Source organism: Peromyscus leucopus, chromosome 17, assembly GCF_004664715.2.
Source record: "Peromyscus leucopus breed LL Stock chromosome 17, UCI_PerLeu_2.1, whole genome shotgun sequence".
In the NCBI taxonomy this organism is placed as follows: domain Eukaryota; kingdom Metazoa; phylum Chordata; class Mammalia; order Rodentia; family Cricetidae; genus Peromyscus; species Peromyscus leucopus.
In genome coordinates, this window is record NC_051077.1 from 31,223,138 (window position 1) to 31,239,423 (window position 16,286).

Here is a 16,286-nt window from a genome sequence, read left to right on the forward strand (position 1 = left end):
TGTTCTTTCTTTTCTCCTCTCTGTTAGTCCCGCCTATACTTCCTGCCTAGCCACTGGCCAATCAGTGTTTTATTTATTGACCGACCAGAGCAACACATTTGCCATACAGAACATCCCACAGCAGTGAGGTGCCAGACAACTTACATTTCCGTGTGTTGTATTTCAGGGAGTCTTCCTACATACAGGACCCAACAGTCCCTCTAAGGACTTAATCATCAATATCTGTAAAGCTTAGGCTTTTAGAATAGGACTCTGTAGATTTTATAACTAATGCAATATGGAAATGAAGGCAGTATTTCATCTGAACTCACATTGGCTCTCGATTTATTAATGTATCCAGTTCTTTCTCTGACGCTCTTTTAGGGAGGCACGACAGTATATCAGAGTTTAGAAAAGTGAGACTGGTTTTTCATTTGTTGTTGTCATTTATTTAGAAGTCACCCCAAAGAAGAGTTCCTGCGAAGTCAGGCATGGAAGCAGCAGTTAAGTAAATCTTCTAACACAGGAATCAGCATCACTGTCTCCTTCAGGAGGATCTACTGTCTGAATTTCTGAATTACAAAAGATTATTTTTAATTTTATAAAGGTGAGAGCTTACTTAATTGATATGATCAATGCTAATAATTAATTGTTTAATCATAAAAGTTCATCAAACCAGAGTTGTAAAAATTAGGACACATAGTAAACATTATGGCTACAGACATGGATGCAGACTCATTTGCCATGTTTATTTTTTAATAGATAAAATCAAATTATTTTCTTTTTGTATGGATCTGCTAACTTGATTCTATTGAACCATTTTTTTTTTTTTACATAAATTACCTTCATATGTATTATCTTTAATGTTTGGCATTTTAAAAAAGATGTATTTATTTTTATTTTATGTGTATGAATGTTTGCCTATATGTATGTGTGTATGTGCACCACATGCATGCTTACTGCTCATAGAAGCCAGAAGAGAGTTTTGGATCTTCTAGAATTGGAGTACCAGATGGTTGTGAGCTATGGTGTGGGTGCTGGGAACTGAACCTGGGTTCTCTGCAAGAGCAGCAGATGCCCTTAACCACTGAGCCATCTCTTAGCCTTGTTCTTTCTTTCATTGAAGATTTACTTATTTTTGTTTTATGCATTTAAGTGTTTTGTCTGCCTATAATTATTTGCATTATATTCATGCCTGGTACCCACAGGAACTGGATCCAACAGTTATAGACAGTTGTGAGTTGCATGATGTGGGTACTGGGAACTGAACCTGGGTCTTCTGCAAGAGCAGCAAGTACTCTTAAATGCTGAGCTGTCTTTCTAGTCTTGGCATCTTTTTTTTTTTTTAATGAGTTGAAAAGTTTAGTAATTGTGTGTGTGTGTGTGTGTGTGTGTGTGTGTGTGTGTGTGTGTGTACATGCACACATGTATGGTGTATGGATGTCTACATATTCTTGTGCATATATACATGCATGTGTAGACACACACATATGAGTGAAGGGCAGAGACTGATCTTGAGTGTCACCTTCTGTGGCTCTCCATCCTGTTTTTTTTTTTTTTTTTTTTTTTTGAGGCAGGATCTCTCACTGAATCTGGAGCTCAGTGACCCAGCAAGACTAGATGGCCAGTTTGCTCTAGAGAGTCTCTGTCTCTGCCTCCTCATGCTGGGATTACAGGCTCACACCACCACACCTGGGTGGTGTGGATCCAAACTCAGATCTACACGCTTCAGTGGCAAACACTTTACCTACTGAGCTATCTCCTCAGCCCTGAAAAGTCATTTTTTTCTTTTCACATTTTGAGTAGTCTAATTTAACTGCATTTTAAAAGACACTTTCTCCCCTGCCCCATGATTTCTGATTGTTTGTTACAGAAACAGCAGGCAGGAGTATCTTATTGCACTTTTACTACATTGTTTGATACAAAGCTTTATTTATCTATGAGCTTAAAACAAACAGAAATGGTGCTGATAAGTAGGAGGACAATGGCAATGACCTTTGGAAAAAGGACACCTTGACCTTGAGAAGTTGGGGAAACACAGTCTTATCCTTTTAGTCAAAGATAATCTCTTTTGTTCCTGTGGTGGTTGGAATGAGAACAGCCTTCACAGATGCATGTGTTTGAGTATTTGGACCCCAGGTGGGTAATGGAACTGTTTTGGAAGGACTAGAAGGTGTGGTCTTGTTGGAGGGGATATTCCCCTGGAGGGAGGCTTTGAGGATGCAAAAGACTCATGCTAATCACAGTGCACTCTTTGACTCCTGCTTGTAGGTCAGCTCTCGGCTGCTGCTCCAGATGCCCATCCCCTGCCTTCGCTGTGCACGCACAGAGGCTAACCCTCTGGAACCTAGGTCCCATTAGACTCCTTCCTTTGATAAGTTGCCCCGGTCACGGTGTCTTATCACAGCAGTGGGAAAGAAACTGAGACAGCTCCACAGACAGCAATGGGCTTCTTTAATTTCCCTGGAACTCCTAGTTCTGCTGAATTGGAGTAGGCTTTCCTGATTCACTTACCACGGAACATCATTACGATATTACAGAGGGAAAATTAGTAGATAATGTGATTCCAGCGACAGAGACTATGCCCAATTTGTTTCTGTGACCCACAACAGAGTTGAGAAGTTGACCTCTTAAAATATTTTTTTTTTAAAAAGTCATGTGAAGAGGGTAATTCTTACCATCTAAGTATCTAACAACTGAGAAAATCCACACACACACCAGGAGGGGTTTGGGGTCCTATGCAGCAATCCGTGGTTATGGTTTGCTTTCAGTTGAGTGGTAAGACATTGCCCAAAAGCAACTTGTGAAGGAAAGGTTTATTTGGCTTGCATGTACTGGTCATAGTCCATCACTCAGGGAAGTTAGGGTAGGAACTCAAGTAGATGCAGAGAGGCAGGAACCATGGAGAAATGCTGCTTATTCGATTGCTTTCTGTGGCTTACTCAGCTGGTTTTCCTATTGTTCATTACTGTCCTATTGCTGTGATAAAACACCATGACCAAGGCAACTTGTAATGAGAGCATTTAACCAGGCTTATGGTTTCAGAGGGTCAGAGTCAATGATGGCAGAGCAAGACACAGTGCAGGAGGAGCTGTGAACTCACTTCTCAACACTGCATGTAGGAGACACAGAACACAAGGAATGGTCTTTTGACATCTCAGCTTGCCTCTAGTCTTTTTTGTTGTTGTTGTTGATTTCAAGACAGAGTTTCTCTGTGTAGCTTTGCGCCTCTCCTGGAACTCACTCTGTAGACCAGGCTGGCCTTGAACTCACAGAGATCCACCTGATTCTGCCTCCTGAGTGCTGGGATTAAAGGCGTGTGCCACCACCGCTCAGCTTCAGCTTGCCTCTAGTGACACATCTCCTCCAATAAGGCCACACCTCCTAATCCTTCCCAAACAGTTCTGCCAACTGAGGACCACATATTCAAACACATGAGCCTATGGGTGCCATTCTCATTCAAACTATCACACCTATACAACCTAAGACCGCCTGCCCAGAGGTGGTACTGCTCACAGTTGGCAAGGCACTCACACATCAACCACTGATCAATCACATGGGAGTCCTCAGTCAACATTTCCTCTTCCCAGGTAACTCCAATTTGTGTCAAGTTGAGAAAAACTAATCTGCACACATATCATCCTCTGGGTGTGACAGGCACTGGTTGGGAGTCATGTTTCCATAGCATTCATAGAACACATACATGTTCCCCATCTGTGGAGCTGGGAAAAGCAGATGACATTATGACAAAATTTCTATGTTAGACCAAATTTGGCTACAGTTTTTTTGAAAAATGTGATTCTTTTTATTTAAAAATTTCTTTTTCATTAGGTAATTTATTTGTAATCGCAGCTGTTCTCTGCAGTGCAGATGTTTTGTTGACATCTGGGGCTATTGCCACTAGATGTGGGATCATAGCCTCTGCCTAACTGGAGGGATTGATAATTCTAAATGATTTGAACCCAGCCTATTCCCCTCTACATATAGATAACTGAGAGTTAACTGCTTCAATTTTTTAATACTTATTAATTTTTTATCACATACTACTATTTACTTAATGATATAGCAACCTAATAAAGCCAAACCATTAACATAAAGGAAGTATTAGTGATATCGATAATATTAGTATTCAAATTTTATGTGTGTGTCCTTTTTTTTGCATTCTTGGGTCTCTCTTTTTTTAATGAAGGGCTTAATAAGTGGTAAACTCTACTAGTGAGTTATAGATCCAGTCTCTAGTAGTGAAAATTTAAATAAGTGAAGACATAAAAGTCACAAAAGAAATGCTTTACATTATGTGTTTACTTGCTTATGCTTTGTAGTGACTTCCAGTTTTTCTTTCTTTGAATTTTGGCTTTGTGTGTGTGTGTGTGTGTGTGTGTGTGTGTGTGTGTGTGTGTGTGTGTTGTACACCGAGGTGTGTGAGTATTTGCACAGAGGCTGGCAGTCAACATTGGGTATCTCCCCTGAATGCTCTCTACCTTATTTTTTGAGGCAGGGTCTCTCACTGAACTTGGAGTTCATCTGTTTGACTAGGCTTGCTAGCCAATGAGCTCTAGAGATCTACCTGTCTCTGTGTCCTAATCCTGGGGGTTCAGGCATACTATGCCCCCTTTCCTGGCTTTTATGTGGTTGCTGGGGATCCAAATCCAGGGTCTTGTATTCACATGGCAGGGATGTTGCCTACTGAGCCATCTTCCAAGCCCCAGATTTTCTAGGGTTTATCTAAGTTCTCTAATAGTCTTATCCTTTGGTTTCAACTATATATGTTTTGATTGTAGACTCAAATTCCCAAGGGTTGCCTTGTTAGAATCCATGCCTCTCTGATTCTGGCAGAGATTATTAATAGCTTAAAAGCACAGATGCAACAAAACTAATTTGACTCTATTTTATTTAACTAGTATATTTTCTGTCCTGTAAGATCCTTCTATTCAATAAAAGGAAAAGCAGGTCTTTTATCAAAATTTATTAAGACATTTATTTGAGAAATATAATCTCTAACTTCAAAACTTATGAGAATTGCTTGAAGTTAAGATATATGTTTGTAAGAAACTATATAAACTTACGAAAGACATGACTAATATTTTTATTTTGAGGAACAAATAGTGACAAATACATTTTATTCTCCTTTCCTATCTTGTTTTTCAAAAGTGATAATTAATGAACATTTAAGTTTTAAAACCCCAGTTATAATGTCAAGCATCCTTTTAAATTAAAATTCCAGCCACTAGAGTTTGAGCACTGACTAAAACATTAGGCTCCTGCAGATTAACAACAATAAGACACACAATGACTATTTAAGCGAAATACAATTTTCCAGAAGTAAGTAACAGACTTAAGTCTGTTAGGGACTCTGAAGGAACATAAATCTACTTGCAACAAGGAGCCTGGGAGGGAGGAATTCAGGACAGGGTGTGTAGCATGTACAGCAGACATCAAATCATTAAATGATATAATTTTTCCAAAGAAGTGCTGGTAGTCAGTTTAGTGCACCTTGGGCCTAGGACGTGAGGTATTGAAGACTGTCGGTGGTAGCTGGGAGAGGCAGGGAGGTTAGAGATGTGCCTGAGCAGAGATGATGCTGAGAAGTTGAGGTCATATAAAGCAGGAGGGTCAGTAAATAGGATAATGCAATAGTGTAAGCTAGATTCTGAGCTAAGGGAAGGATGGGAGGAAAAGGAGGAAACTGAGAATATTTAAGAGTCAGAGTTCTTAGGACACAGTGGATGTGGATTTCCTAGACTTACAACTTGGATGACCAGGTTTTATGAATGCTGTCAATCACAGAAAGGGTAAAAGGGTGATGCCAACAAAACTGGCTTTGTCAGACAGGTAGGGTAAACCTGCAGAAATAGAAGACTATTTTCAGTGCCAATGGCAGGTAGATATCCAAGTCCCCTCCCCCCCCAAAAAAAAATCAGGAACAGAACTTCTGAGTTTTTATCAGAAGCTAAGTGAGTGGTGTAGCAAGCTTTCTTGTTGGACCACCAGCCCCACCCCACCCCCAAATGACCCAGAGGCTTATTATGAAACCTTGGTCTTAGCTTAGGCTTTTTCAACTAGCTCTTCTAACTTAATTAACCCACTTTTCTTTTTTTAAATCTACATTTTGTCATGTGGCTAGGTCACCTCTTCTTAGTACAAGTCTGGCTGGCTCCAAGTCTCCTCACCTAGATTTCTCCTCCCAGTTTCTTTCTCTCTCTGCCTGGAAGTCCCGCCTATTCTCTTCTGCTTAGCTATTGGCCATTTAGCTCTTTATTAAGCCAATCAGAAGGTGCCTTAGGAAGCAACACATCTTTACCGTGTGAACAAATATTCCCCAATGGAGTGGCTGAGATTGTCTGGACAGGAATAAAACACAGCAGGAGAAAGAAAGCCAAGGAGGGAACACACCAGGAAGCAAACATTGACAAAGAAGGGAAAGAAGACAAACACTTCGGCTTCTGGTTCAAGATGGTCTGGTTAGCCAAATCCCAAAGCCCTACTAAAATACTAATGAAAATTCACAAGAAGATGAAAGGTCATTGTAACTTTAGAAACAAAACATAAAACCACCATTTGTTAGAATCTGTGAGGAATTTTCCACTCAATACAGAGCATGTGGAAGTAATTTACATGAAATTTGGCCATCTCCATATGTATTAATCTCCAAAGCAAAACTTAGAGCTGGTTGAAATTTAAGAGGAATGTAAGTAAAATGGAAAATAAGAACATCATCAATGGAGTTTTGTACTATAATTCAGTAATTTCATTTTTGGAACTGTGAAGAATTAAGAATAGGCAAATGCCATAGCTTTATTTAAGATAAATACAAATGCAAAATAAAATCAAATGTCCATCAGGAATAAAATGGGGGAAGGTATTATGAAATGTTGATACAACAGAATGCTTGCTAGCCATGAAAATGAATGAATTACAAGAACGAAATGCGAAAATCTCATGTCTAGAAGCAATCCCTTAACAAATACAGGCTCTTTGATTCCATGAAGTTCAAGGACAAGCAACACTAGTCTGCTGTGGTGGCACTCAGCAGAGTGGTCCACTGCGAATACTGACTGGGAAGTTTTGAGGAAGGCTTTGGAGTGCTAAAGTTGTTCATATCATGTCTGTGCCCGAGTGATGGGTCAGTGGGAAAAGTGATTGGTACGCAAACCCCAAGACTGCATTTGAACTCCAGAAATCTGTAAAGGCAGAGAGAAAGAGAATAGACTCCACAAAGTTCTTCTCTGACCTCTGTTGTCATGCCACGGCACGTGTGCGCACGCACGCATGCATACCTGCACTCATACACATGCGCACACATACACATACACACACATGTGCATACCTGCACTCACACACATGCACACACACACACACACACACATGTGCAACCCTGCATTCTCACACATGGACACAAACATGCTTGCATACCTGTACTCAAACACACACACACACACACACACACACACACACACACACATGTGCACACACACATACACATGCATACCTGCATTCTCACACATGGACACACACATGCTTGCATACCTGCACTCAAACACATGCACTCACACACATGCACACACACATACACAAATGCTGAAATTCTGAGGATGAAGGGGAAAATCCTGAAACACTGAATTAGAAGGAAAACAAGTTTTCTCACAAAGGAATAAAAGTCTGACAGTTATGAAGAAATGGAGTAACTTTGATAAGACAGATGCAAAGGGTATGCAAACATGTTTCTTTACAATTTCAGAACATGTCACAAATAATCTTTGAAACACTTGAGGATTCAAACTGTCAGTGTTGACAGGTTGATACTTGATAACTTGACAAAGGAGACAGTCTTTTAATTATGATAAACTAAATATATAGCAATTATTTATTTATTTTTTTCGGTTTTTTAAGACAGGGTTTCTCTGTATAGTTTTGGTGCCCGCCCTGGAACTCACTCTGTAGCCCAGGCTGGCCTCGAACTCACAGAGATCCGCCTTGCCTCTGCCTCCCGAGTGCTGGGATTAAAGGCGTGCGCCACCTGGAGAGATACCTTAGCCGTTAAAGGCTAGGCTCACAACCCAAAATAGCAAATAATTTTTAAATTGTATAATGGTTCAAAGAAAGACATTAATAAATCAAGGGAAATACTTTCAATAACTCATTAGTCAAAGAAGTTATCAGGCATATTGAATAGATACATATGACAGCTGAATGAGCATGCAAACAAAATGTGTCAAAGGTCATGGGATACTCCATGCAAATGCTACAAGGAGATTTATACTGTATATTAGATGATTGCACTGGTAAAGAAGAAAGGTCTCAACTAACATTCTCTATTTATACTTAAACTAGGAAAGTTAAACCAGAGACCAGAAGTTCAGCAAATATTATTAGAAAGAAAATGAGAAAATCAACTCAATGAAAAATGACTCATTGAAGAAATCATTAAATTTTATAAAATTTTGTTAAGACCAGCCAGGGTGGGGTGGGGAAAAGAGAAGAGAGAATCTATATCAGGAATGAAAGATGCGACATTATTACAGAACTTACAGACTTTAGCAGGAAAATAAGGGGCTATAGCAACACTATTACGATCAATCCATGTGAGTCTACTAAATGTGTAACAGAATTTATTAAGATATGAATTGAGGAAATACACTCACGATTACAGCAGAAGCCACCCTCTGATCTGATCAGGGAGTGAATCCACCTCACAAGCAGGAGCAGGGAGAAGAGGCATGTGACCCTTCTGCAACCCCTTATAAGAGGTCACATACAAGAGCAGGAAGCACCACCTCCTTGGGGCCGTATAGTCCAAGGTCACGGGCAGATCAAATACCACTACACAACACCTTTGTACCCATATATTCTATAACACATATGAATGGACTTTTTTAAAATTTTTAAAGTATTTATTTATTGTACGTGTGTGTGTGTGTGTGTGTGTGTGTGTGTGTGTGTGTGTGTGTACACACCTTGGTTTGTATACTACAGTTGGAGGACAACTTGAAGGAGTCAGTTTTCTCCTTCCACCAAGTAGCTCCTGGGATTGAACTCACTTGGTGGCAAGTGCCCTTACTGACCCAGGCATCTTGTTGGCACCTGGACAAATTTCTGAAAAGAAACTAAATTTTTGTTTGTTTGTTTGTTTGTTCACTTTGATTTAGATGAGTCTCACACAGCTCAAGGTGGCTTTGCATTTGCAGTGAAGCCGAGGATGACGTTGAGCATCTGATCTCTACCTCCCACAGATGTACCCCACCATGCCCAGCTCTAGAAACTATCAAGGCTGACTCAAGAGCAAATATTATTACTCCTGTAAATAATAAAGAAATTGATTTGCAGATGTCAGAATTAGGTTTCTATTTCAGTGATGAAATATTAACCAAAACTAACTTGGGGAGGAAAAGGTTTGTTTGCATCATATCTACTGGCTTTCTCTTAATATCAGAGGAAGAAGGCAACAAAGACTATTCTTACCACTTACGAGTGAAATGGTGTGCGTGGTCCTAACGATTACACTAAGGCAATAAAGTATATAAAACACACATGCTAGAAAAGAGTAAGGCTATATTTGAAGATGACATGGTTGTCCATATTAAAAACATCCCAAAGAGTCTATGAAAAACCTACCAGGAATAATGAACAAGTCAAACAAACTCGTAGAATACAAAGTCAGCATTAATAAATCTTTAATAGTTCATGCTTTATCAACAACTAGAAATTACGTTTTAAAGAATCCCCATCCCCCCCCCCCCGTCCCCTTTTTGAAAGAAGGACAGGGAGGGAGAAGGAATGAATGGAGGGAAGGAAATCTATAGCATGTTCAAGTAATGTGGTAGATGCCCAGGGTTTAAAAATATACTCTATATATGCTTTATATTTGAAATATTTTACCAAAAAGGAATTCTTTGTCTTTCTGAATAAGAAAATCTATGAAACATAAAAATGTAATCTCTTTATCCAAAACATAATCTTAACATTCTGCTGTGTAAGCTTCCAGATGGTCTCTTATTTACTAGTCTACATAGCGTATAAAGAGGGTTGGTGGCTTTTTAATCTTGCTTGGGTATCTACCCCTCCATTCCACCCCAGGTCAGAATTTTCCACAGGGCCTTGTATTTCAAGGAGAGTGGTACTGATGTGTGTTCTGTCTTCCTGGATTTAACAACCTGTTTGTAAGATGGTGCCGGGTGGTGGTGGCGCACGCCTTTAATCCCAGCACTCGGGAGGCAGAGGCAGGCGGATCTCTGTGAGTTCGAGGCCAGCCTGGTCTACAGAGTGAGTTCCAGGAAAGGCGCAAAGCTACACAGAGAAACCCTGTCTCGAAAAACCAAAAACCAAAAAAAAAAAAAAAAAAAAAAGATGGTGCAGACAAGGTTTCTCACTGTCCACTTGGGGGCTATCTCAATCTATTTCAGATCCACTAGATGGGGACTGTCACACACTGTTTCCAAACAGAGTCTTCCTGCCTAACAGGAACTCAGGGACCGTCCCTGTGGTGTGAAACGAGGCCGCTTGGCCCTAACGCCCGTCTTTCTGACCCCTTTAAACGTACACCATTAATGAAACACTACAATCGCACAGGGTTACGCTCGCTCTCCTTCCTTACATTACCACTGCGTCTGCGCGCCACAAGTGCGGACTACATTTCCCAGGATGCACTGTGTCGCCGCCCGCCGCAGCCTGACTTCCTGCGAAGGGCTTCCTGGGTGTTTAGTAGCCTGCAGTGCGCTTGATTTCGAGGCTTCTTGGGTAGGCACTGGGACTAGCTTGGATTTTCCTGGTCGCTGAAGGGGACGGCAAGTCACAATAGGGCGGCATCTGTCTCCTTTTCTGCTGTGCGCAGACCTTGCTCTGCTGGGAGAGAGGCTCTGGCCCCGCCTTCAGGCAGGCCCCTCACAGGTGGTTGGCTGGTGCTCTTGTCATTCAGGCATGCCCTAAACTTTTCAGAGGTCCTCGGTGAGACAGGCCGGCAATCATGAGTTATAGTGGCTTGGTGACCTTTTTTGTTTTGTTTAAATCGTGGATATTTTAGTGAAAAAAAAAAAAAAAAAAAACACTATAGACTAAGTTGTCAGATAATTTATTCTGCAAACGTGTGCGTGCTTTCTTTTATTTTTTATTTTTTTGGTTTTTCGAGACAGGATTTCTCTGTGTAGCTTTGCGCCTTTCCTGGAACTCGCTTTGTAGACCAGGCTGGCCTCGAACTCACAGAGATCCGCCTGCCTCTGCCTCCCGAGTGCTGGGATTAAAGGCGGTGGTGGCATGCTTTCTTTTAACAAGTGGCTCTGTGGACTTTGTTCTTTGTTAGTATTGGGCTGAAATCCTTATTTTCCTAATCTGCTGATGTGCCCTGAAGATACTACTTACTTAGGGAAAAAAATGAGAAGTTTCTTCAGTATTGGTTAGCTGACTGCTTCTGTGGTGTGTGTGTGTGTGTATGTGTGTATGTGTGTAATTCTTAGGGAAATACAATTGAAATGGGCTAAAGGGTGAATATGGTGGGCTGGAGGTATTGCTTAGTTGTAGAGTCTGCCTACCATGCTTAAAGCTCTAGATTCAAAAACAGATCAGTGACGTAGGCATACGTTATTTTATAAAGAGACATTGTTGAAGAAGTAAATGGGGCAGGAGTGATGTGGGGATGGGGGTGGTGGCTCAGGTCTTTAATCCCAGCACTCTGGAGGCAGAGGCAGGCGGATCTGTGAGTTCAAGGCCAGCCTAGTCTACAGAGCATTCCAAGACAGCCAAGGCTGCACAGAGAAACCCTGTCTTGAAAATTAAAAGGAGGGGGGTGGAGAGGAAGGAAAAAGAAAAGAAATAGATGGCTTGGGGGCTTGGCTTTGTTGATTCTGTAGTCTCTTGCAGATTAGGTTACCTCTGTGAGCCTCTGTTTCTTCTGCTATGAAAAGGATATTATTAGTTCCCCCTACTTGATAGTTTTTGTGAAGGCAGTGTAAAGAAGACATGTAGACAGGTTCCTAAGCTCTGTGAACCCTAAAAGTGAGCTGAAATGATAATGACAGCAATATGAATAAATAGTGATGATAGTAATGTGGACTGTGTAGTAAGAGGGCAGGGCAACTAGACATGCTTAAGTTAAGATAGAAGGGCTGGGGGATGACTCGGTGGTCAAGAGCACTTGTTGCTCTCCTAGAGGACTCTGGTTCAGTTCCAGCTTGTAACTCCTCCAGCTTCAGAGGATGTAGGTAGCATCCTCCACTGGTCTCTATGACCACTGTACTCACTTGCAGAAACCCACACACAACTAGAAGTCAACTATTAAAAAAAAATGAAACAAAAGTTGAAATATTGATTATGAAAGTGGAGCAGTTGTGGCGCTCACCTTTAATCCCAGCACTCGGGAGACAGAGGCAGGTGGATCTCTGTGAGTTCAAGTCCAGCCTGGTCTACAGAGCAAGTTCTAGGACAGCCAGGATGTACAGAGAAACCCTCTCTCAAAACACAAAACAAAGAATGTTGATTATAAGCTAAGGGAGGTGAGTAAAGTAAGTGGATCTAGGAAGGGCCTGAGGATCTTGGAGGAGAAAGGTCATTTGTTACTTCCCATGTTTGGTCTGTAAGCTGCAGGCATGTAGAAGTCGTATCTGTCCTGGTCACATTTGTCTGTCAGCATTTTAATGTCTAATACAGTGTGTTTTTACTTTGTTTCTTATGTTAAGTACTTTATGTGTGAGTAAGAGTGGTATACACACACACAGTTGGGGAATATTATTTTAATGTGTTACTTCTGTTTATATTACATTTGTTTAACTCTGTGAAACTGTGTTACTGTGCCTGTGTAAAACACCTGATGGTCTAATAGAGTTGAATGGCCAATGGTGAGGCAGGATAAAAGATGGGTGGAGCTGGCAGGCAGAGAGGATAAACAGAAGGAGTAATCTGGAAGAAAGAGCCAGAGAAGGAGGAGGAAGGACACCAGGGACCACCACCCAGCTACACAGCAAGCCATGTAGTAAGCAATAATGAATGGTACACAGAAATAGAGAAAGATAAAAGCCCAAAGGCAAAAGATAGATAGGATAATTTAAGTTAAAGAAAGCTGGCAAGAAACAAGCCAAGCTAAGGCCAGGCATTTATAATTAAGAATAAGCCTCCATGTGTAATTTATTTGGAAGCTGGGTGGTGGGCCCCTCAAATGAGCTAAGACTAAAAAACAACCAACAAATATATATTATATATAATATATATATAACAACTATATACACATATATGTGCCTGCATATGTATGCTTTATACACACTATACATGTATAGTTGCATATATTAGATACTCATATATATAGTACACATGCATGCATATGTATGATAGTATACATTTGCAATTGAAAAAAATATCAGGAGATTCATTTCAAGGAAGTGTCATATACAATTGTTGGGGCTGGACAGTCTGAAATCCATAGGGCAGGTAGGCTAGAAACTATGGCAGTGGTTCTCAACCTTCCTAATGCTATAACCCTTTAGTATAGTTCTTCATGTTGTGGTGACCCCCAACCATAAAATTATTCTGTTGCTACTTCATAACTGTACTTTGCTACAGTTATGAATCATAATGTAAATATCTGATATTCGACCCCTGTGAAAGGGTCATTTTATCACAAAGGGGTCATGACCCACAGGTTGAGAATTGCTGTTCTAAGGCAAGAGTTGATGTTGGAAACTTGAGGCAGGATTTCTTCCTCAGGGAAAGTTTGACTTTGATTCTGTTGTTAAACCTTTCAACAGATTTCTTGAGTCCACTCACATTTTTGAGGATTGTCTCTTCTACTCAGAGTCAAGATATATAGATATATTCCTTAACCCCCAAAATCATATTAACCACATCAGAGAAAACCCTGCATTCATGTTTGATTAATAAAAGTAGCCCAGTCAAGGCACTTAAAACTGCTGCCTCTCAAAAAGTCTTTGCTCTAGTGGTGTATTCTCATAACCGTAAAATTGTGTTTTTGTGCATCATTGCCTTTGGTATCTCTCTTCCCTTGACTACCTCCTCAATGTCTACCTTTGTACAGTTCCTGTAGTCCTTGTTTCTTCTGTTCATTGTCTTCCTGCCTTCTCTGCAATTTTACCTCCACAGGGTGAGAGTTTTGTCTACGTTGTTTACTAATGAATTCTTAGTACCTGGGACATGGAAGCTAGCACACAGCAAGAGGTAAGGAAGCAAAGGACCGAAGGAAGTATCAAGATGAGTACTCAGTACACATTTGATGAATGGATGGAAGGCCACAGTTCATCATATGATGCTCCTGCATAGCCTTAGAGGAGAGAGTTTGAAGAATAGATGGATAGCAGTTTGGGGTTCAGAGTTTGCTATCCATGAGGTAGAAGTAGCATAGATTAATTGAGGGTGTGAGTTTTGTAGCTAGAGTTTTCCTGCCTTGCCCACAGTCTGGACAAATCTTTGTCACATGCCAGTCCCACAGCCTCTCAGACCCAACCAAGTAAAAACAGAGACTTATATTGCTTACAAACTGTATGGCTGTGGCAGACTTCTTGCTAACTGTTCTTATAGCTTAAATTAATCCATTTCCATAAATCTATACCTTGCCATGTGACTTGTGGCTTACCGGCGTCTTCACATGCTTCTTGTCATGGTGGCGGCTGGCAGTGACTCTGCCTCAGCCTTCCACTTCCCAGAATTCTTCTCCTCCTTGTCCCACCTATACTTCCTCCTGCCTGACTTCTGGCCAATCAGTGTTTTATTTACTAACCAATCAGAGCAACACATTTGCCATACAGAACATCCCACAGCACTTGGTTATTTTACTTAGCTATATGACTTTGGCGGGCTCCCCAATCTCCCTGAACTTCAGTTTCTTTATCTGTGAAGTGGAAATAATAATGCTTGGCACATCAGTCCCAGTGGTGAGGTGTTGAATGGGATTGCCACAGGACTTGGGCCCAATATGAGGGTGACTGTTACCATTACTATTATTGTCCAGTATCAAAGTGGGATATTTATAAGAATCACTAAAGTGAAATTACTGGATTTAAAAATCTCGTCTGTGAGGATATTGGCATGCTGAACCTCTTTGCTCAGTAAGGTGTATGAGCACACCCACTTGAATTCAGGGTTCTATTGTTTCAAACAGAATGGACATCTTTCTGTGTATACGACCTATAAAAAAGATTAATTGACCAAACCTTTCAGTCTGCCCTGAGCTAAATGTGGAGTTAGTTGGTTCCAGGTCATAGTTAGTTGGTTGGTTCATGTGCATCCTGTGGACCCAGGAGATTAAACATGCACTCTTTGCTGCTCATGTTCTGCCTCTTAGGATTCTTCATTCTGTCGTTGTCTGTTGCCAACAAGAGAGATGCTACCCTGACCCAGCAGCGTCATGATTATGAGATGGGCAGCTGAACGGCTTTTTAAGAAGGTCTAAAGGACTATACACGCACAGTGAATTCTAACTGTGGCTTGTTGCTCCCATAGCAGGATAATTTCTAGGCGTCAAACCCATTAGTATTGATTGCTTCATAATAATATACTTTTCCTGATCTGTGGGTTGGGTGTTTGCCAGAAAAAATATCCATTCTGAAAAAGGCATTTTGAACTTGGTTTCTGACATCGTGCCTGATCTTGTGAGGAAGGATGTCTAGTTAGGGAGAGAGGAAGATTTCATGTTGGGGCTTTTCGGATGGCTGTTCTGTTTCCGGTTTTGTCTGACTATAGCTAGTTACAATGTTTCATGTTTCTTTAAGGTATGGGAGGATTGTGAAGAAGTAGACAGTTGGCCAAGGCGTTATGAGCTGTGCTGGTTGCTACTTTATTTCTGCTTTGTTGTTAGATGTGGGAAGGAACTCTAGTCTAAGCACAATAGACCTTCCTCCGTCAGGTGTGTGGGTTTTTTTTTTTTTTTTTTTTTTTTTTTTTTTTTTTTTTTTTTTTTTTTTTTTTTTTTTTTGGCTCAAGGCTAGTTCTGTCCCTAGAAAGGACCATGGAGTTGGGAGCAGCATTGTTTTGAATAATGTAACAGGTTTAAGAAGGTTGGACTTGAGGACAGAACCACCAGCACCTTGACCTTCTTCCATTAAGAGATATTAAGAGATAGTTTCTTGCCTCAAAGTTCGGAATGGCCTCAGGAAACTGTCATGGTTCTGAGCTCTTTGTTTCCCAAGTGGAACACAATGGATTATTCTTTGCTGTCCTGCGTGCTTACTTTTCAGCTTGTTCATAATAAACAGAACAGTGATTGCATCTGTATTATCTTTGAAACTAGGAAGTACCTGACATCCTAAGGCATTGAAAGATCTTGATAAATCCTAGCGAGAGCCCTTGAGTGGGACTCTTTGCTTCGTTATTTT